Source organism: Schistocerca nitens, chromosome 10 (genome assembly GCF_023898315.1).
Source record: "Schistocerca nitens isolate TAMUIC-IGC-003100 chromosome 10, iqSchNite1.1, whole genome shotgun sequence".
In the NCBI taxonomy this organism is placed as follows: domain Eukaryota; kingdom Metazoa; phylum Arthropoda; class Insecta; order Orthoptera; family Acrididae; genus Schistocerca; species Schistocerca nitens.
Window position 1 is genome coordinate 113,720,454 of NC_064623.1, and position 22,751 is coordinate 113,743,204.

At 44.3% G+C, this 22,751-nt stretch overlaps 1 non-coding gene across 1 annotated transcript; it reads right to left on the bottom strand.

Annotated features, from left to right (window-relative positions):
* Positions 1-21,942: 21,942 nt before the first annotated feature.
* Trnap-cgg (transfer RNA proline (anticodon CGG)) lies at positions 21,943-22,017 on the bottom strand. The gene has a single exon. It is a non-coding gene; the product is annotated as a tRNA-Pro (tRNA).
* Between the last annotated feature and the right edge of the window lie 734 nt (positions 22,018-22,751).

Genomic DNA, 22,751 nt, shown 5'->3' on the forward strand with positions numbered 1-22,751 from the left:
TAATATCGTGTATGGCCCCAGCCAGCACGCAGAAGTGCCGCAACACGATGTGGCATGGCTAATGTCTAGAGTAGTGCTGGAGGGAACTGACACCATGAATTCTCCAGGGCTGTCCATAAATCCGTAAGAGTACGAGGGGTGGAGGTCTCTTCTGAACAGCACGTTGCATGGCATCCCAGGTATGTTCAATAATGTTCATGTCTGCTGTGTTTGGTGGCCAGTGGAAGTGCTTAAACTCAGAAGAGTGTTCCTGGAGCCAATCTGTAGCAATTCTGGATTTGAGGGGTGCAGGTGGTCAGACAGGATGCTTACGTACGTGACACCTGTCATATGTAGACCTATCAGGGATCCCGTATCACTCCTGCACCCCCTCCCCCCCCCCCCCACCATTACAGAGCCTCCACCAGCTTCAACAGTCCCCTGCTGACATGCAGGGCCCATGGATTCGTGAGGTTGTCTCCATACCCGTACACGTCCATCCGCTCGACACAATTTGAAACTTAGAAAGGAGACTCGTTCGACGAGGCAACATGATCAACAGTCCAATATCGGAGTTGACGGGTCCAGGCGAGGCGTAAATCTTCGTCAATTATTCAAAATAAGTCACAATCGCATTATTTATTTTGCCGCCAACCGAACTATAGTTACCAACCGTGCACAGGCAGGGTGACGACTCCAGCGAGAGAGCAAATGGTGTAAATTGCCCTGAAGATGACCACATCGCGGGTTGAAACCGGTTGGCGGCAAAATAAATGATTTGATTGTGACTGTCATTTTGAATCATTGATTATAAGTAAATCAATCGCTGTTATCTCCACACAGCTATGTTGTCTAAAAAAAAAGTAAACCTTCGTGTCGTGCAAGACATCAAGGGTACACGAGTGGACCCTTGGCTCCGGAAGCCCATATCGATGATGTTTCGTTGAATGGTTAGCACGGTGACACTTGTTGATGGCGCATCATTGAAATCTGCAGCAATTTGCGGAAGAGTTGCTCTTCTGTCACGGTGAACAATTCTCTTCAGTCGTCGTTGGTCCCGTCCCTGCAGGATCTTTTTCCGGACACAGCGATGTCGCAGATTTAATGTTTTACCGGATTCCTGATATTCACGGTACACTCGTGAAATGGTCGTACTGGAAAATCCCCACTTCATCGCTACCTCGGAGATGCTGTGTCCCATCGCTCGTGCGCTGACTCTAACACCACTTTCAAACTCACTTAACGTGCCATTGCAGCCGCAGTAACTGATCTAACAACTGCCCCAGACATTTGTCTTATATAGGCTTTGCCGATCGCAGCGCCGTATTCTGCCTGTTTACATATCTCTGTATTTGTATAAGCATGCCTATGCCAGTTTCTTTGACGCTTCCGTCTTACGCCACTATTCATTTTTTTCTTGTTTCCTTCTTGTTCTCTTCCAAAACATCTTCATTGTTTGGCAGTGTTCCTGTTTCCGCTGCTCTGTCCATATTTTACCTTTTTTCTTCCTTTCTTTTACTTCAAATTTCGTGTACATAATTTTGTTTCTAAATTTGTCTTTGCCATTTCAGAACTGCTTATTTCAGGTCTTCTTGTATTTTTTTGAAGCCATTTTGTTCTTTTGATTGAAGTATTTACTACGTCTAAAATCCTCTTTGTTGTTCATTCTATGTATACTTCCATACAATGTTAGTCGGCGTTTTCTGATCATGTCTGTGACCCTGTCTCTGCATCATTCGTATAATTCTCCGGTTGGTCTCTTCATCAATATACCATCTCTGTGTACCGCACCAAAAATTTTTCTGAGGATTTTAGTTTGTTTTTTCTGTCTTTATGATTCCTGATGCTCCGATTGTGGCCGTTTGTGATGAGTAGAGTTCTCTTTGTAGTACAGCTGTACTGTAGCACCTTTGTTTGGCCTGTCTTAAGTATTTCTTTTATTGTACTGTGTCCACGTCTGTTTCTGCGCTTTCTGAAGTTTTTCTGTTCTTTCTGTGTTCGATGCCTTGTTTGATCCTCCTATTTGTATACATTCCCCAAGATATTTGAGTTTTTCCACTCTGTTAACCTTTACGTATTTTGTGTAAATACCTTGGTGGTTGTTGTTCTTTCTTTCCACATACTGCGGTCTCTCATATGATGTCTGTGCACCTGTTTCGGCAGAGACTTCTTGTAAGTATTCCAGTACTTCTTTTTCTTCCTGTCTGTTGCTGAATATTGACAGATCATCTGCAAATGCCAGGCATTTTATGATCGTCTTGTTTGTGTACGTTCTTGCTAACTGAATTCCTGTTACTTTTTCTTCCCATTGTATGATAATTTTGTCCAAGGCCATGTTGAATAAAAGTGGTGAGAAACCATTTTATTTTTTGACCACGGTATGTGTCTCGAAAATTTTATTTTTGGTGTGCTGTCTGTAAGTGTCTGTTGTATGAGTGTCCTAGTTTTTCTGTCTATTCCATGCCCTTCTAGTGTGTCAAAGAGAGTATGCCTGTCTATGAATTCATAGACCTTTTTAAAGACCACAAATGTGAATACTCGTGGTGTTCGTCTTCCTGACCTTCAGGAGCGTTCGCGGGTTCCAAATCTGTTCAGTGCAGGACCTTCCTTTTCTAAAGCCTGCTTGGTATTCACCTATCTTTGCATGAGCTTGTGGTCCTATTCTTTTGTGCAGTGCCTAGGAGAGACTTTTGTAGGTGACGGATAATAATGAGATACCTCTGTAGTTAACAGGATCAGTGTTGTGGTCCCTTTTGTGGAGCCGGTGAACCAAAGTACCTTTCCATTCCTGTAATTTTCTCTGTATTCCATATTTCTGTGAAAATGTCGTGGATTTTCTTTGTGATGGTTTGGTCTTTGAGTTTCCATATCTCGGAGATATTCCATCTTGTCCTGGGGCTCTGTTGGTTTTTAGTTGTTTTATAATCTCCTCTGCCTCTGTTATTGCATGAGCTTGTGGTCCTATTCTTTTGTGCAGTGCCTAGGAGAGACTTTTGTAGGTGACGGATAATAATGAGATACCTCTGTAGTTAACAGGATCAGTGTTGTGGTCCCTTTTGTGGAGCCGGTGAACCAAAGTACCTTTCCATTCCTGTAATTTTCTCTGTATTCCATATTTCTGTGAAAATGTCGTGGATTTTCTTTGTGATGGTTTGGTCTTTGAGTTTCCATATCTCGGAGATATTCCATCTTGTCCTGGGGCTCTGTTGGTTTTTAGTTGTTTTATAATCTCCTCTGCCTCTGTTATTGCAGCGGTTTTGAATCTGGGTTTGGTGCTGTTTTCGTGAAGTGTAATTTTTCCTTAGGCCTCTCGCAATTGAAGAGTTTATAAAAATAGTATTTTAAGAATTTTGCGGTTTTCTTTAGTATTTGTTTCCACACGACCGTATGTTTATTCGTAGCAAATATGTGGAGCGTGATATATACGTATACTCATGTTCAGAAAAAACGAGACTCCTCGAACGACTAGAGGTAGGACGTTCATATTAACAGGATATGTACGTTAGTACGTTCTGCAGAAACGATTAGCTTTAGAACCATGTCGGCCCGCGGTTTCGAGATCAACATGGATATCGCGGCGCAACACCACCTACTGGTAAAATGTGCCTGCAGCTCTCGTTGTCGCTGTAAACCAAACGTAATGGATCAGCGTGACTTAAGCAGACTTGTAGGGTGCCTCGCAAACGTATGTGCGAACCGTGCCGTCAAATCAGTGAGTTTGAAAGAGGGCGCATTGTTGGCATGAGGGAATGCGATGCATCAATCCGGGAAGCTGCTGCTCATGTGGGACCAAGTGTTTCGGCAGAGGATATTGCTTGAATTGTAAAAAGAAAAAAAAACGCGAATACAACATTTTTACAGTGTACGAAATCTCCAAATTTGACGTTCTGATTTTTTTTTTTTTTTCGTCAGAGGTACCGGTGCATACTGTCACAAACCAAGCACAATATAACACACGTCAGAATATAATATCTGTAAATAATTTTTTTTTTATGCAAAGGTAGCTGCATGAAGTGGCGATTACACAACTGATTCCCATAGCTGCCAGTAACAGCAACATTAACTCCTCTTTCTCGTCTTGCTGCTCCTCCTCCTCTGTCACCATGACTGTAAACCATCACAACCACGACGACGACGACGACGACGACCACCACCACCACCACCACCACCACCACCTGCATTAACATCACCTCCACATCCTCCTCCTGTATCATTATCATGGCAAACCATCATAGTCATCGCCATTGCCTCCTCCTCCTCCTCCATCAGAGTAGATCACCAAGACCGCGAATACGAAATCTGTAATCATCAATCGTTCCCACCACTACCTCCTGCTACCCAGCCATCATCTATGTCACCAGCTTCTTCGTCGTTTTTCTGTCAAGTAAGTACTAATTCCCTGTGTACATATTTATTTTTTTAATTTTTATTCGTTTTGTTTTGCTGTACCAAGGCGGTGAGTTAAAAATATTGGTACATTTCCTCTTCTAATCTCCCCGTATTATTGAGTAAACTTTACAAGGTACTTTTTAGCTGACATCCTTCAGTAATGTTATTTTCTATTTCCAGCAACTTGCAAATATTTCGTTTTAGGACGTATATTTGTAAGCCATATTTTTATTTCTCCCTCAGTTCGTCAGAACACTCTGCGAAGAGAGGGTGTATATATAATTTGCGCTTATTTATATACCAATCTTTTCACTCTTCTTTTCTCCAATTCTTCAGCGCTTCTTGGACATACATATGAAACAAGCGTAATGACAAAGAACACGTCTCAGTTAGAAATTTGTTGACTATTTTGAGGCTTTGCGGCTGATCTTGAGATAATCACTTAATTTTAAATTTTAACAATATTAGAGAAGGAAAGTTGATACTCACCATATAGCAGAGAAGCTGAGTCGCAGATAGACACAACAAAAAGACTCACACAATTATAGCTTTCGGCCATTAAGGCCTTTGTCAACAACAGACAGCAACTCGCACGCACGCACGCACGCACACACACACACACACACACACACACACACACACACACACACACAAACGCAACTCGCACACGCGAATGCAGTCTCAGGCAACTGAAACCACACTAAGATACACACACACGCGCGCGCGCACACACACACAGACAGACACACACACACACACACACACACACACACACACACACACACACACACACACAAACAAAACCGCGACTTGCAGTCGTGTGTGCAAGCTGCGTTTGCGTGAGTGCGTGTGTGCATGTGTGTCTATAGTTGAGAAAGACCTTAATGGCCGAAAGCTACAATTGTGTGAATCTTTTTGTTGCGCCTATCTGCGACTCAGCATCTCCGCTATATGGTGAATGCCAACTTTCCTTCTGTAATAATGTTACATTCCAGCCTGGATTATCCATTGTTTGATTTTAAATTTTCCTGTATAGATGTGTACCGCTGTGAGAGATACATCTAAAACCTATTTGGTGGTGAATTTTGTGTTGTGATGGAGGGAAGTGTGTTACGTATCTTCTTATTGATTTTAACGACGTGACTGACAGTTTTAACAGGAACATGAGACACTTTGCAGATGATGTGTTATACATAATGAAGTACTATCTGAAAAAAGTTCCACAAATATTCAGGCAGATCTTGATAAGATGCTAAAAGGTTGAAAGATTGGTAATTTACTTGTAACCTTCAGAAACGTATAACTGTGCACTTCACAAAACGTTGGAACGCTCATACAAATGCCTAGGTGTAATAATTTGCTGGAAAATGAAATGGAAGGCTGACATAGCTTCAGTAGTAAGTACGGCGGGTAGCTAAAGGGAAAATGAAATCAGTGTATAAAGGAAACTGAATACAAGGCACTCGTGGGACCCATCCTAGGATGTTGCTCAAGTGTGAGGGACCCGTAACAGATTGGACTTACAGGCGATATTGGACGTGTATAGAGGATAGCACAAATGGTTAGAGGTTTGACCTGTGGGAAAATTTCAGGAAGATTCTGAAGAAACTCAAATGGTGCACTCTGGAAGACGGGCGGAAACTATCCCGAGAAAGCCTACTTACAAAGTTTCAAGAACCGGCTCCAAATGATGAATCTGCGAATATACTACAACTCCCTACGTAGTACTTGCATAGGAATGGCGAGAACAAGATTTTGGTACCATGTTAACTAGCATCTGTTATGGACTGCACAGTGGTTTGCAGAGTGTTGATTGCGAAGGAAAACCCTTGAAGCCATACCGACCACAACAATTCCCTGACGATGCTCCGCCTTCTTCTGCTTCACCGAAGATTGTACAGGTCACGCTAACTGAATAAAGGCGCGAATGGAAGAGTGCGGGCCTTAAAAAGCTGATAAACAAATGAAAATTTCTCACAGGAGTTTATTTTCCTGCGCCCCTCTCAGCAGTTATTATAACGCTCTCGCGCCAGTCAGACATTTACGCGCTCCCATTGTCTGCTGCGGACTGTCCGCTTTAGTACCCCAGCCGAAGGGCTCACATTATTTACACCCTTCGCCAGTTTATCACACCGCTCACTGTCGCCCATCACGTATCAAAGGCAAGGGCACGGAAATAAACTCCTCGCGAAACCATAAAAGCAGCGAGTTCTGGGGGCACCTTCACTACCTGTCTGTCCGACGGCCATCAATCACGTAGAGTCTGGCGCCAGAGGAGCTCTGAGCTGGGGACAATGGATCGCTCTCCCAGCTCATTGCGGAGGGGCAGTCGTATCTTTACTGCGACGGCACTCCTAAATTTACTTGAAATAGTAGCTGGAACTGCGCTTTGAAAGGCAACGAGAGGGCAGGAGGTTACTGAAGTCAGTACTGTGGGTGTACTGACCTAGTCTGGCGATGACATGTCGAGGACTATCAAGAAAGCAGGCTCGTTTTCATTTATGGCGGGGGGGAGGGGGGGCGGCGGGGTACGGAAGGATTATCCGCAAAGTAACGTTACAAGGCATGTAGCTTTAGCACGAGCATTCCCAACGATCAGTAGCTCGTCAATTATTGTTGTGGTGACCACTAGAAATGAGTGTTCTCTTTCCGGTTCCTGCGAAGGTGCGCGCTGTTTTTCGCTAACTAAATGCTAAGGGCATGAACGCCGCTGCGATTCATCGCGAAATTGTTTCAGCTTATGGAGAGGAAGTAATGTCAAGGCAGCGGGTGACGAAATGGGAAGGACGCAAATTCACGATGAAGACAGAAGCGGAAGGCCGTCTGTTGTCACTGCTGATGCAGTGCACAAAACTGAAGAACACCTTCCCTCTGATCGCCGTTCGACAATTGACGACCCGCATGTAGTTTGAGTTTGTCCAAAAATGGCGGCGAAAACTCTGCCCACGTTTGAAAATTCGTAGAAACTGCGTTGTCAGACGACCATAACTCACAGAAATGAGCGTGTTCACCTCGCCAAAACAGATGAGAAAACTCCGCAACATCAAAGCCATAACAAGCTGTAGATTGTGTAGCAGACTAGCTACCCAATAGTTTCAGGTAAGTAAGCACAAAAAGTGCTGAAACATATCTGGGTAAAACGAAGCTGAAGAGATGTCTTGGAATTCCTCGTCATATTTTCAAGCAAGCACGGATACAAGAAAAACTGCAACCCCGCAAAATGATTATTTGCCCAAACATTTCACGAACTCATGAAATCATAACTGATCTAATAAATTATCGCAAGTCGTGTGCGCGATGAGTTCCCAAGATGGTAACAGAGGCACAGAAAATGAAGTCAGTGCAGCTCGCGAAGCCCGCCTGTGCTGCCGAGCGGTTCCAGGCGCTTCAGTCCGGAACCGCGCCACCGCTACGGTCGCAGGTTCGAATCCTGCCTCGCACATGGATGTGTGTGATGTCCTTAGGTTAGTTAGCTTTAAGTTGTTCTAAGTCTAGGGGACTGATGACCTCAGATGTTGTCCCATAGTGCTCAGAGCCATTTGAACCGCTGGCCGCGGTGGTCTCGCGGTTCTAGGCGCTCAGTCAGGAACCGCGCGGCTGCTACGGTCGCAGGTTCGAATCCTGCCTCGGGCATGGATGTGTGTGATGTCCTTAGGTTAGTTAGGTTTAATTAGTTCTAAGTTCTAGGGGACTGATGACCACAGATGTTAAGTCCCATAGTGCTCAGAGCCATTTGAATCATTTTGAACCATTTGAACCAGCTCGCGAATTTCTTGCCGTTTTGAGACAGGAGATAAAACTTGGGCTTATCACCGTACTCCAGCGAGCCAACCACAATCAGTGCTGTGTCGGCATACTCATTCTCCTTCAGCCAAAAAATTCAAAACTGAGGAAATAGCGAGGAAAATCATGGTGTCAGAGTTTTGTTGCAGAAAAGAGGCTCTGCACGCCTTTTTTTTTTTTTTTTTTAGGGGAAACAATAAATGCTGCAATATATTGTGAGGCCGTGAAGAAAGTTGGCAGACCAAAAATACAAAACAAACGTCGCGGGATGCTGATAACGGGTGTCTGTCTCCTTCATGACAACGCGCGTCCGCACACCGCTCATGCAACGCAACAGTTATTGACTTCGTTTGGTTCGGATGTTTTAAGCCACCCCTCTCACAGCCCATTCGTCGCACCAAGAGGCTGTCATCTGTTCACTAAACTGAAGGAAGACCTTCGTGGATAACACTTTTTCGACGACGAGGAGGTGAAAATCGAAGTGAAGAACTGGCTGAAAAATGCGGAGGGGGACATCTGTGACACAGGAATCAAAAAGCTCGTCCCACGGATGACAAAATGTATTGAGGTAAAAAGGTATAGTTGTGGGAAATTAATGCGAAACCTGTGCTACAATGCAAGTAAATTTTGTTAAATTCAATTTTTGTACTTCAAAAAATTCTTGTAACCTTACTTCCCGGATTAGCCTCGTAGTATGTAGAGTGTGCATAAAATAACTTGGCATGTATCTGAGCATGAATGCTGTTCATAAATGGCAGCACAACAGGTCAAATCACCATACTGACGTACCGAAGTTGGAACAGCTGATTTACGACCAACTGTCCATCCTCCAACGACATGGCTAGCAAGTGTCCTTTTGCTGGGTGCCAGGGCATGTGGGCATACGAGGAAATGAACAAGGTGATCGAGCTGCCAAGGACGCCTGCAGATTGCCGGAGGTGACACAGTTCCATTCCTTTGCAAGGTATCGTTTCTGTGCTGCGGCGGAAGTCCATGCAATTGTAAGAGGAGGAATGGCTGGCGGTGAGGGAAAATAAGCTGCGGTTGATGAAACCCACCATCCAGCCGTGGTGTTCCTCCTGCCGGTCACCTAGGGGGGACGAAGTGACCCTTACACGTCTTCGCATAGGGCACTGCCCTCTTACCCATGCCTTCTTACTACGGCGAGAGGAACCCCCGCTGTGTGATGCCTGTGGCGTACGAATCACTATACGCCACATTTTAGTTGAGTGTGATTTATATCGTTCTGTCAGGGCGGAAGTTAATATTAGTGGGGATCTGCCCTCGATTTTAGCCGATGACGAGGCGAGTGTCAAGAAAGTTCTAAGGTACTGTGATGTTTCTGGGCTTCAGCCTAAAATTTTAGGTTGGAATTTTTAGTGTGTTGCCGAGTGGCTGACCACTCCTTTTTATTCTTGTAATAGACCAGTTCCAAACATATATGTGTTTCATTTTAACCCCTTCCCCTACGTTGTCTTGCAAATGGTTCAAATGGCTCTTAGCACTATGCGACTTAACTTCGGAGGTCATCAGTCGCCTAGAACTTAGAACTAATTAAACCTAACTAACCTAAGGACATCACACACATCCATGCCCGAGGCAGGATTCGAACCTGCGACCTTAGCGGCGCCCGGTTCCAGACTGTAGCGCCTAGAACCGCACGGCCACTCCGACCGGCCGTACTCTTGCAGTTCTCCTCTGCTTTCCACTTTGCTATTGTTGACGTGTACACAGCCAATGTAGACTGTCACCTTTAATTTTAGTCTTAATTTTCCACTTGCTGCATTTTAGTGACACTCGTCCGTTATTGTTTTCCGTTCGGGCGCTAAAGACTACACTGTTGAGTGCCCATAACACCATATCCATCCACACACAACCATCCATACTGACGTACCAATTTCCGGTTAGGGTGCGTGGTATAGCGATCGTACAAACATGTTAATATGACTGTTTGCAGACTCGCTACCTGTAGGTTACAAGTTAGACGAGATATGTGTTTGCGTGTAGGCCTCAGATGTCAAACTGCTCCTCCCCTACTGCGTGGCTGGAGTCCACCGCTGCCATTGCCCCCCTGATCTTTTACCGGATTCCTGATATTCACAGAACACTCTTTAAATGGTTGTACGGGAAAATCCCCACTTCATCACTACGTCGGAGATGCCGTGTCTCATCGCTCGTGCGCCGACTATAACACTACGTTCAAACTCACTTAAATATTGATAACCTGCCATTGTAGCAGCAGTAACCGATCTAACAACTGCGCTAGACACTTCTTGCCTTATATAGGCGTTGCCGACCGCAGCGCCGTATTCTGCCTGTTTGCCTATCTCTGTATTTGAATAAGCTGTTTCTTTGGCGTTTTAGTGTAAAAACTTAACACTCCATTCATAGTATTCAGTAAAAATATCTGATGTCTTTGTCTACATACATACCTTAATCTGCTTTCTGCATTTCAAAACGGACAAAATGACACGATAAATGGAGTTCTTCAACCTCAGTGTTCACCCTTTAGCACTATTCCTAATGTTCAAATAATGTTATGATCCCCGATAACATTATGACTTTTGAGCAGAGTTTCAAGAAATTACCATAAATAAGAGAATGTTGGTGATTTTCCGTAGTAGTCAACCACTTAGCACTTTTCAAAAATAGCAGCAAATTGTGGACGGAGTAAGTGTTTTTTATTTGCCTATTTAATTTAATATTTTGATTCTATGTATTTTATAAGTGGGGGAGTGAAAATTTTTCAGTCTGTTCGACTTCTATGTTTATTATAGGAAACAGGAGGAAAAAAGTCAAAATTGGTTATTTCAGAAACCGGTTATTTTGAACGGATTTAACCCTCCTGTTAAAATAGCGTTGAAAAAACCAATATAACCGAAAACCGGTCGTTTCAGCGAAAAACGTCATCCCTTGCCACCAGGCGATATTCAATCTCACCTGAGCAGTAGTCAAAATCTTTTAGGTGATCAGTGTATAATTGTCCGCAAACGATAATTTTACATGTTAATTGGAAGAACAGAAATAAAATAACAAAAGAAAATAACTCACGTAGAATCTGCATTGTTAGGGCAACTATTCCTAACGAACAATGCGTGAGTCGCGGGCTTAGGCGCGCGCGTGTGTGTGTGTGTGTGTGTGTGTGTGTGTGTGTGTGTGTGAGAGAGAGAGAGAGAGAGAGAGCCCATTTATTGTGACGCTTTAGCCACACATAACGAGATTTTGAAAGGCTTATAACCGACATGCAGATGTGTACCAGTGGGATTTTTGTGCCACGTCTTTACAAGATTTCCTCGTCAGTTACTTTGGTTTGCAAAACCCGTGCTGCTTGATCGCATGGGAAATAATGTATGCGAATATTCTCTTTCAGAGCTTTCCAGCGCACTGATATGCAAAGAAATACTCGTCCATTATTCACACAACAGATTCAATTCCGCCGCTTGATGGACGCAAAAGAGCAGTGCATAATTTCGGCCGTGTTATTGCAACTTACTTTACACGGGAAATGAGACTTTAAATAAAATTTCCGGCGCCGCTGGTCCGTTTAATACTGGTGACCGCGCTTCCAGCCTAAAGTAATATTCTAATAGCTGCAGTTTCTGATATAAATAATGCACGCGTGTTCCAGACTAATAGACGGTGATATTAATAATGATTTTATAATGCAGAATTCACGAACACTGAAATATGTTCTAGATAATGAATACCTGTTACGTAACAGTGGACAGTGATAGATATAACGATTTTATGGTGTATTACACACGAATACAGAAATACATTGATGAATTTCAGCGATTTTCCAATGTGCCAGTTCGCTCTGATTGGACGTGGCTACTCATATCGCCAAAGAACCGAAGTACTTGAGAACACGGCAAGTGCCATGACCCGATTTCCCAGGAATTTCGCTCAGTGGAACAGAAATAAGCGGGCACGTGTCTCGGCTTATACGTCGACACTCGATCGCTTCTGTAGAAAAGCGACAACCGAATTTTCGAGTATTTTCGAGGCACTGTATACGGTGTCTAAGAATCCTGCGTACTCGATTCGCTAGACAAACATTCAAACAAATCATGTTAACGAGTTTTAATACAAAAAGAAAAGATACAACACTTAACTTTACAATTAAACAGATGTGTCGCAAGCAAAGAGCGACATACGAAATATTCAAGCTTCATCAGTATAAACAATTCACAATTCCGTGATATAGAGAGTACAAGCGAACTAACTAGATTTGACGCTGCTATAGGACTGGGCTGTCACCATTCGGTCACAACACTTACGTCCTCTTCACATAGGGGCCACTGCTGTGGCGTTGTCGTCCTGAATGAAGGTCCGGTCAGCGTGCGATTGGCTGACGTCTTCTCACAGCCTTCTCTTCCCCCGTCGTTCCCGACAGCCGTGCCGGCGCTTGGGTTTACGCTGCAACATGTGGCTGTTATCGCTTCACGTCGTTAGACGAAATAGTGGCTCTGTGGTTAGCGTCTTTGCTTATTAATTTTGCGCCTCGTGTTCGAAACCCGAATATTGTTTTTATTTTTATTATTTTCATTTATCTACCCATGACCGTATAAGGTTTCTACACGAACGTTTCTTATCAAATTAAGAGATACAAGGGCGTTATATTAACTGCAAAAAATCAACTGGATTTCACAATGAGGGTGTGAGAGGTGGCATGAGCCCCCTCTCATATTTCTATCTTACGATTCTCCTCTCTAGTTGCATGCGGTGGAGGGTTGCTTTTCCTTAACACGCGTACTTCCCACGCAGCGTCTCTCGTCACCCGGGTGGGCCGGTGACAGGCGGGCTCTGTGGAACTGGAGAGAGTTAAGCCGACGTGTCTGAGGCAGTCGAGTGAATGCTTTTCAGACGCCGACATTGTCAAGAGACACGCCCGCTGGGGTGTGAAGTAGCGGCTGGGCTAGAGGTTCCGTTACTTCAGAGAAACTTTGCGAAAACACTTTCTGGCGGGCTACCAGCGAGGCGTGGGAATGACTTGTGTACCCACGCAGTTGTGGCGGGAAAATTCCCGCACTTTCTGCAAAATCAGCACAGAAATTGGCGCCAAGAATCTCCATTGGTGGAATGGTAGTGCTCCGGCAATGGAGTGGAATTTCCGCCGGTTTTCGAGTTGCTGATTGGAACGTAACCACGGCCACTGTCGTGGGGGCGGGAATGTTCGGTGTTCGGCCTGTACGGGTGCTCTGGGAAGTCGGCAGTCGCCTTTCGGTCGAGGACGTCGGAGCAACCAGCCCTCGCCTGCGGTACGCCAGATCGTGTTCTGGGAGATAAGAAGACTGTTGGTAATGTACGTCCGCAGCACCGGCAGATAGGGATTTTCCTAGGTGATAATCAGAGCTCAGCAGAGCGCGCCTGTTCATCCTTTTCTAACTTTGTTCAGTTTCGAGTAGCAGCAATTACTATTGGGTTAGCTGTGTGTCTCTCTTGAGATTTGAGTGGAAAGGAATTGGCTCCACATACCACTTCGTCTTAAACCTCACGATCTAAGTTAGGGACAACTTCACCTTTACTGTGTTTGTATGAATCTCCAATTTTAGCCAATTTGATGTTTTATATTTCCTGTGTCTCTTTTACTATTCTGCGTTTAATCTTAATAAATCATATTGTTATTTTGGACAGAACTTTCTTTCTGTTAATCAATAGAGCAACCCTATCATTCCTCACTATGCTAATGAAACCTTTGTTTATTTAACTTATTTATCAAATTAAATTATTGCAGGTGCCAAACTCTCTTCTACTCCACTAGCAGGGTTGATTAGAGTCAGTTCGCGTATTTGTTTTATCCTTGTGCAACAGCAAAAGTCGGAGTTAGAATAGGGGGGGCTTAGAGCATGATTTACACATGTGGATTCTAGTAGAATTTAGTGATAAATACACTACTAGCCCCGGCACCTCGCATAATATGGCGACCCTTGGCCTCGGATCTTTCCTGTGAATCTCTGATAAACAAACAGGATTCTTAGTAGGAACATTCAATTTTTTTTCTCTCTATTTTTTTTAATGATTAATACCCAAGTTTTTTTTGGTAGTTCCGCGTTTAGTTTTAAGTAGCGGCGCATGACTACAGTTTTTGTTTTCAGTGTATATATTTTTTGTTCATTGTTTTTTCTGTGTTTCGCTGATGTGGTGTCTGTACCGCATCGCACTTTGTCGGATTTGTGTGCGGTTTCTGTACCACATCAAATTGTGTTTGTGATTACAGCGTTGGAACAGCGTTGTTGAAATTTTATGTTTATGTGTAAAAAATATATGGAGTAGATTAATTTTATTGTGCATTTTAGATGAATTTGTTTTTATGAATGATAACGAGAAGTAAGGCACGACTATTATCGGGCGAAGCTAAAACAAAAGAGGATAGCATAATGGATAAGGGGCAGTTTACTGACGGGAATAGGTTCGGAGATGAGATGGGCACATTTTTAGCAGGACAGGACGCCAGGGGCATTGATGAGGAAGGTGATTTGGACGCGATCTCAGAGCAGCGTTGCGGCCGTGATTATGATAGTGAAGTAGAGGATGAAACAGAGACAGGCACACAGGTCGAGACGGTAGCAGAAGTTTATAGTCAAACGAACGAGTGCAGACAGAGGCCAGCTCGGTCACGTCAGAGCTCTAGCGCCCAGGTGTCCAGAGTTACATCGCCCATGTTTGAAGAGGATCAAGAAGATGACGTAAACCCAATACTGAGCTTCCTACGATCAATGAAAGAAGAAGCTGACGAACAGCGTAAGAAGGAGAAGGAAGAAGCTGACGAACAGCGTAAGAGGGACACTGAGGCAATAATCTCGCATATAGGGGCAATTCGTGGGGAATTATTAACAATAAAGAAAGAATGTGGAGAAGCAAAACAAATGTCAATGGTAGCACAAAAAGTAGCAGGCCTAGCCAAAACTGCAGCAACAGGGGCAATGAAAATCGCAAGAGTAACTTCTAAACTCGCAGGGCGCTTGCGACGTGCGACACAAGTCCACTCGAAATCCCTAGCGGCCTTAAAGACTCAAGGTAATATTGCGGTTACGAACATCACGAAACGAATGAAAGAAGTAGAGAGTCGGATAGCAAAACTAGAGCGAAATGGGCACACGAGTACTGCGCGTTCGGATACCAATGATGGAGCACACAGGATTGTGTCTCCGAGGAAAAGCCCGCCGTGCTGTAGCCCAGTGACAGCGTGCGGAACAAACAATGCACACGCAGAAACAGCGAGTAATAGCTCCAATAATTGCAGCCCACTTAGAAGAGTGAATGCAGAATGCCACTTCCACTGTGATACAGACGTAGCACATCACAGTTATCAGCAAGATAGATCAGGACACTCCGCAGACGTGCAAGTATCGGAAACGTCTGACAACACCAGTGCGAGGATCGGACAGAATTTTGATCACAATCACTTCCTGTCGATACTCAAATTCCAGAAGTTCAAAGATAATGGAGGGTCGATGCATCCGAAGAGCTGGGTGGTGCAATTTACTAATTCATTACCGTCGTCATGGCCAACCCAGGCCAAATTAGAATTCATGTGTGGACACATCGAAGGCCAAGCCGCGGAAAAGATGCGGGGCGTGGCAGCGACGTGTCGGACTTATCAGGAATTTGTTGGTGCATTCCTGCGGACCTACTGGTCAAAGGAAACGCAAGACAGGATTAAAGAGGAAATAATATTTTGTCCTGAACTGGAAGTGTCCGGGCATAAGAGCGCAACCAAATTTTTTGATGACTTACTCAAGAAGAATCAGTTTTTAGATAGTCCATACAGCAACGGAGAAATTATTAAATTTTGCTTTTCGAAATTGCCAGTTAGGTATCAACAGACACTTGTCGGGAAGTGTGGATCTGACATAGATGCATTCAAGAGTCTACTGCGCGAACTCGAAGTAGTCTTCGATAAACAAGACGCAAAGGACAGGAAGAAGGCGCAAAATAACAAATACCACGGGCCAGCAAGGGAAGACGACAACAGATCGCATAATCGCACTGGTCAGTTAGGAAACCAGGGTTACCGAGATCAAGGTTACGCTATTCAAGGTTATGGAAACCAGAGACACGGAAACCAGAACGTCAGGGAACAGGGTCAATCCAGACAAGCAATCTGGGACAGGAGGAATGACGAACGGCAAAGCGACCGTAATTGGAGGGAGCGAAATCAAGGACAACAGGAGAACCAGGAGATTGAAATTAGACCTCCAAATCCTAATGCACGTCAGAGGAGGGGGAGTCTAAGAAGGGATTGACGCTAGTCCATAGGACTCCACCACTTCTCTCACATAAAGGAGTTCGTAGAATAGTAGTAGTGTAAGAAATGTACATAGTAGAATAGGCAAAGATATGAACCTTTTTTCGGGGAACAATAATCGTTACATTAATAGATTAAGATTGCTAAAGTATTAACACGCTGCGTTGTCTTGCATAAGAATTTACTGCTGCTATCCTCTTTTTGTTTATGTTTGCGATCTCCAATGTCGATGGAGTAGGAGACACTACCTTTTCATGAGCAATGTTTTTGTCCTTTCCTATCTGGTGTCCATGTTAAGGGATAAGGATGAGTGACGAGACGTCGCACAAACGGGCGCATACAAGAACGTGCTCTTAGAAGCGTTCTGAGAGGTCGTGATACGCTCCATAGCGGCCACAACCAGTTCGTGAGACGTTCATACCAATGCTTGCAGGCACGCGTCAGTGCACTGCACGATTGTGGTATATTGCGCGATTTCGAGGGTGAATATGGGCAGTATAGTTTTTGCAGAGCTGCGCCGGTATCGTTGTCTTGCAAGTCGGGGTGAACCTGTGAGCATTTGACTCTAATGGTGCCCTAGACGAGAGAAATGAGGGCATAAAAGCCTACCATGCTAATGTGCTGGTTGGGGATTTAGCGTGCTGCTCGTTTTTGTCACAGATGAATCACCAAGGAATTGTACTTGGATATTCGTGACATACTGTGTAGCTGGCGTGTGTTGGGTGTCTGAATCCTCAACAGGAACCAGTCCTGGCTTGGTCATATTACTTTGCTTCTGGAAAGGTGTGCTTTGATCGCGAAAACCGCATCACATAGAGAAGGAAGTTGCAACTATAAATTTATTGTCGTGTATAGCCATGGCTAACCCAGTCTCTGGAGTTTCAGTGAGGCGTAATGAAAACTCGGAGGTCATGTCGTACGGCGCGCACATCACTGTCGTCAATAGCGGCGAGCAGCAAGACATCTCAGCGTAACAGGAACTATGTAAGGGTATTGTATAAGGTAAAAAAAAAAAAAAAATAAATAAATAAATAAATAAATAAATAAATAAATAAATAAAAGGGAAAGTACGATACTAGGATAAGTTAAACTGTAGGATTTAACAATAACTAGATTAATATTGTGGGGGTTTTCTACCACAAGTGTGGCGCGCGCCTGTTGAGTTGCTATTTTTCAGGTCACCAAACCACAGACCCGAGATGGAGGGACGACGGGCGAGCGAAAGTAGCGTAGTTGCATGTTCTTTATAGCACAGTAAAACTTAGACCTGCATAACAACATAATTTAATTAAAAGACGTAGAATGTAGATCGTTGGGATATGGTAGTTAATTCTTGAAGCATGTCTACTGTCGATCTATATAATTAATAGTAATATTAGTGCGGGCCCGCACATTTAGTTGTTCATCCATTACAAAGCATCAGTTATCACACACCATGTACATACTGAGATCGGTCTCTACACATATATCAAAATAAATTATTTCCATGTCTAGATTAGATGTTATAATGATTGCCATAGATTAATAACTATAAAAGTAAAATAAGAGTGTCTGAAATGACAGACCATCAATGTTTCATTATGTAAATTTATTATAACATAGAAGGTCATGGGAAAAAGTTAGGCATAAGACTTTTGTAAGAATTGTACAGATGACGAGGAACGTGGCAATGCAGAGGCCAGCCAGCGCAAAAACAAGAGGTCTTCGGCTACCTGCTAGAGGGCGAGCGTCCCGTCCTACACGCTGACAGTCACCCGGCTGCCTACCTGAGGGATTACACGGGACCCTCGCCCCGCCACAAGCGAAAGTGGGGCTGGCCGTTGACCCTGACACGCGACAGCCTGCTAGCTCTCCGGACGCGGCAGCCGCTTGGAGGGATTCCCTGCGGCAGACCACGTTGTCGTGAGTACACGAAGAACATCACATATCGTGTCAGAACCTGCGCCTCATGTGCCTCAGGACAGAAAGGGACGCTCTATACTCACCTGTTTGGGTTTTTACAACTCACTAGCATTGGCCGATCTGCATACACAAAGCAGTATCGTGCCACACTAACAAATGTATGGTCTCATGTCTTACTTCTCCTCTCTATTAGAGAGCAGTTTTTAACAATAGTCGCTCCTAGTTCGATCCTGTATGGATGACCTCACACACTTGTGGAGTCACTCCACGTGCCATCATCCCTCGTCGAACTGCAATATTGGGAAACGTAAAGTTCTGTCCAGCGAGAGAAGAGACCTAGACTAGTGATGTATCCCAACGAGTAGACCTCAGAGACAATTAATCGACGTGAGGAGAGCCTATCACTGTGTCTTCCTACCATACGGCCGTGATCATATGCGTGGGTCTGACTACAATCTCAACAGCGTACTGCAGACACTCCAGAACTCCCTATTGCTGTTGCCACAACGTAGCAACTACAACCGACGTTTAGCCTTATGTGATGTCAGTACAGTGGAATCAGTGAAGTGCCACGGATATTTCTAACAATGTGATTTAGTGCCTCATTCTCAGCACAGTCGTGAACTTTGTGCAATGTGCACGCACAATTTGATGCCCCATGAACCTTGTTTTTTTTGTTTTTCTTAAATTTCTTTCTCTTATGTTGTTTCTGTAATGTATGTTATACCTTGTATGCGTTTGTGTTTTACACTGTAATTCTTATTACAGATTACTGTATTGTTCTCCACATCATGTTTTTTTTGTATTTTGTGTTTATTGTTGTGTGTATGCTAACAGTGTGCCTGAAGTCCCCATAAACTGAAGCAGATACCACCACTGTCATTGTGAATGGACCATCAGTTCAGGGAACATTTTGTAAAGGTTATTCTTGCTGCAGGGAGACAGAATGAATCGGAGGTTGTAACTAGATTCTGAAAACTCACAAAGAGATTGTTAACTTAAATATTATCATGTGTGAGTGAGGTCAGGTTAGTTTAACGATTAAAATTGTTGTAACATCTTGGGCATTTAATTGCGGAGCACTCCAACTCTGATTGTAAAGAATAAACTGCTCCATATTTGGCTCAGATGCCCGGGCCATGTTTAGAGCGTGAATGTCTGCGTGAATCGGTGTTTGGAAGGGGCTCCCTGGGTATGGATGTGTGATGTGAGTGTTAGTGTTCCATATTAAGAAGGTGAAGTTGGCTACATCATAAATAATCCTCCCTCTATGAGTTGCATTTTTCAGTTGCAATGATCTTTTTTATAGAGTGCGGTATGTGGAGTCACTTTGTAAGATTGTTCTTGGGCGATTGACTCACTACCTTGCTCCTAAGTGAGCCAACCGCTCACCAATTACAATCCAAAATGGCGTAGGGGCAATGAGAGGTGGCATGAGCCCCCTCTCATATTTCTATCTTACGATTCTCCTCTCTAGTTGCATGCGGTGGAGGGTTGCTTTTCCTTAACACGCGTACTTCCCACGCAGCGTCTCTCGTCACCCGGGTGGGCCGGTGACAGGCGGGCTCTGTGGAACTGGAGAGAGTTAAGCCGACGTGTGTGAGGCAGTCGAGTGAATGCTTTTCAGACGCCGACATTGTCAAGAGACACGCCCGCTGGGGTGTGAAGTAGCGGCTGGGCTAGAGGTTCCGTTACTTCAGAGAAACTTTGCGAAAACACTTTCTGGCGGGCTACCAGCGAGGCGTGGGAATGACTTGTGTACCCACGCAGTTGTGGCGGGAAAATTCCCGCACTTTCTGCAAAATCAGCACAGAAATTGGCGCCAAGAATCTCCATTGGTGGAATGGTAGTGCTCCGGCAATGGAGTGGAATTTCCGCCGGTTTTCGAGTTGCTGATTGGAACGTAACCACGGCCACTGTCGTGGGGGCGGGAATGTTCGGTGTTCGGCCTGTACGGGTGCTCTGGGAAGTCGGCAGTCGCCTTTCGGTCGAGGACGTCGGAGCAACCAGCCCTCGCCTGCGGTACGCCAGATCGTGTTCTGGGAGATAAGAAGACTGTTGGTAATGTACGTCCGCAGCACCGGCAGATAGGGATTTTCCTAGGTGATAATCAGAGCTCAGCAGAGCGCGCCTGTTCATCCTTTTCTAACTTTGTTCAGTTTCGAGTAGCAGCAATTACTATTGGGTTAGCTGTGTGTCTCTCTTGAGATTTGAGTGGAAAGGAATTGGCTCCACATACCACTTCGTCTTAAACCTCACGATCTAAGTTAGGGACAACTTCACCTTTACTGTGTTTGTATGAATCTCCAATTTTAGCCAATTTGATGTTTTATATTTCCTGTGTCTCTTTTACTATTCTGCGTTTAATCTTAATAAATCATATTGTTATTTTGGACAGAACTTTCTTTCTGTTAATCAATAGAGCAACCCTATCATTCCTCACTATGCTAATGAAACCTTTGTTTATTTAACTTATTTATCAAATTAAATTATTGCAGGTGCCAAACTCTCTTCTACTCCACTAGCAGGGTTGATTAGAGTCAGTTCGCGTATTTGTTTTATCCTTGTGCAACAGCAAAAGTCGGAGTTAGAATAGGGGGGGCTTAGAGCATGATTTACACATGTGGATTCTAGTAGAATTTAGTGATAAATACACTACTAGCCCCGGCACCTCGCAGGTGATACATTAATTATATATGTGTGCATAGTATGTTGAGAGGTTACAATATTTTTAAATTCTCATATTATGATATTTCATTCTTAAATATCAATTCTTGTATTAATTCTTATATTTTATTCGTATGTTTATTCGTCAGGAAAGTTTAGTGCAAAATGGTTCAAATGGCTCTGAGCACTATGGGACTTAACATCTATGGTCATCAGTCCCCTAGAACTTAGAACTACTTAAACCTAACTAACCTAAGGACAGCACACAACACCCAGCCATCACGAGGCAGAGAAAATTCCTGACCCCGCCGGGAATCGAACCAGGGAACCCGGGCGTGGGAAGCGAGAACGCTACCGCACGACCACGAGATGCGGGCACGTTTAGTGCATTCTCTTTCATGGTACCGATTGTAGAAACATTTGAATCACAGATATTTCGAACACAATGCGCGAAGGCAGGTTGCCACAGTGACATTTCTTCGTACGTATCTCACTTGGCAAAGGAATGTCGTTAATACTCATGAAACCGAGCGAGATGGCGCAGTGGCTAGCACACTGGACTCGCATTCCGGAGGACGACGGTTCAAACTCGCGACCGGCCATCCTGGTTTAGGTTTTCCGTGATTTCCCTAAATCGATTAAGGCAAATGCAGGGATAGTTCCTTCGAAAGTCCCCGGCCGATTTCCTTCCCCATCCTTCCCTAATCCGAGGTTGTGCTCCGTCGCTAATGACCTCGTTGTCGACGGGCCGTTAAACAATAATCTCCTCCTCCACCTCAACGCTGGTGAAGATTTCGCGCGTTGGCAGCAATTTCGCGGCAAACCATGCTTTCGAAAACTAGCGCTTGCAACTGATTGTCAATCACAATAGGCTACAGGAACTTAACCGAAAACAATTTCAAATAGGATGAGATTTTCACTCTGCAGCGGAGTGTGCGCTGATATGAAACCTCCTGGCAGATTAAACCTGTGTGCCCGACCGAGACTCGAACTCGGGACCTTTGCCTTCCGCGGGCAAGTGCTCTACCAACTGAGCTACCGAAGCACGACTCACGCCCAGTCCTCACAGCTGGCAGAAGTAAAGCTGTGAGGACCGGAAGTGAGTCGTGCTTCGGTAGCTCAGTTGGTAGGGCAATTGCCCGCGAAAGGCAAAGGTCCCGAGTTCGAGTCTCGGTCGGGCACACAGTTTTAATCTGCCAGGAGGTTTCAATTTCAAATAGTTTTCTCAGTCTTTCTTTTTTTAATTCATTGGTCTGACATACAATTAGTAGACGAATAACGACAATTGGAAAATATTCTTGTAGTAATCTTCTACAAACATATATAAATGAAACACAAAAGTAAAAGTAATATCCGGTTTCGAACACGGGGCGCAAAATTAGTAAGCCAAGAGGATAACCACTATGCCGCCGTTTCGCCCGAGGATATCATGCGTAATAGGCACATAAAGTACTGGAAAATACCTCGAAAACTTTGACTGTCATTTCTTCAGAAGCGGTCGAGTACCTACGAGTAAGCCAAGACACGTACCAGGTATACACTCCTGGAAATTGAAATAAGAACACCGTGAATTCATTGTCCCAGGAAGGGGAAACTTTATTGACACATTCCTGGGGTCAGATACATCACATGATCACACTGACAGAACCACAGGCACATAGACACAGGCAACAGAGCATGCACAATGTCGGCACTAGTACAGTGTATATCCACCTTTCGCAGCAATGCAGGCTGCTATTCTCCCACGGAGACGATCGTAGAGATGCTGGATGTAGTCCTG